Below are 1,338 nucleotides of genomic sequence, written 5' to 3'. Positions count from 1 at the left end.
TTTGTAAAGATACATAATTAGCTATCGATACTTTTTTTTTTCAATTTTGAGTACATCGAGATACATTACATATCCAGCGAAGATACATTTTGTTCTTATAAAGATACATAATTAGCTTTCAATACAATTTTTTTTTTATTTTAAGTCTGTCGAAATACATAATATATTTTCCCAGCAAAGATGCATATTTAGTTAAAATTATTATAATTATTTTATAATGATAAAGATTAGTGTTATTTTATCATAAATTAATGACCAGGCCCAAATGTAAATGCATTTTCTAATTTCTTTGTAATTGTGAAAGACTTTATTTTTAAGAGAGACAATATCTTGCTACATGTTGACTACTCCGGATTGAACCGCGCGAGACAGTACCGGCTCAAGGGCCTAAGGCCCCGAAGAAATTAAGGCCTCCTTTGTTTAATTAACTAAATTAACCGCACGTATCTCAAACTTGTAATATTTCATCATTTAAAGTTAAAATAATTTTATTTTTAGATATTTTAAATTATTAACTATTATGATTTATAATATTTTTTATATAAATTCTAAATATTTATTTCAAAATATTGAAGATTTAATGTCTGAATTCATAAAGAACATTAGCTGAATTTGAAACCTCTTAATAAAGCTTAACTTTAGACCTCGATATTCATGAGCAGCAACTGACGTCAGACACGCAATATTGGGCTGGAGTCCAACAAGAAGTGGTCATTGTCCCATTGACTGTTGTACTGCATGATTAAAATGACACTCTTTTTATTGACTGAGAGTAGTCTTTAATTTGTATCCTATAAATAAACACCTCCTTTGTTTTTGTAAAGGACCTGATTTATCTCCTTTTCACTCAAAAGCAATAATGTTCTCTAGCTTAGTTCTTGAGCGTACTCTTTGTCTTATCTGTTAGAATATCAATTTACTTATTCTTAAGTTCGCTCATTAACTATTCGTGGTCGTTGTTCTGCTTGTGGTTCAAGTGCTACGGGCTATACAATCATTCATATGAGCTTTTGATCTTTGTTTTGTTCATTATTTGTGTTATTTGTTTAGCTTGTTTACTCTTTTACAAACTCACACTGCTAACAAAAAGCTAAAATCGCAATTAGTGCTCTTGGCTCACCTACAGATTTATTTATCCTAAAATCAATGATAAACACAAGCTTTTATGGATATTGTTGTAGACATAGAGATTCTATTGGATTAAATTCATATAAAAGTTGGATTTAGTTCATATTAATTTGTGTTGATTACTTAATTTGGGCTTTACAAATTAATTGATCCATTTTATTAAAATCAAGACCAAGATTCATTACAAAGTTAAGCTCAAATTCATGCCAT

The sequence above is a fragment of the Capsicum annuum genome, chromosome 12 (genome assembly GCF_002878395.1).
Source record: "Capsicum annuum cultivar UCD-10X-F1 chromosome 12, UCD10Xv1.1, whole genome shotgun sequence".
In the NCBI taxonomy this organism is placed as follows: Eukaryota; Viridiplantae; Streptophyta; class Magnoliopsida; order Solanales; family Solanaceae; genus Capsicum; species Capsicum annuum.
The sequence above is the reverse complement of the archived record's forward strand: the minus strand, read 5'-3'. Positions refer to the sequence as shown.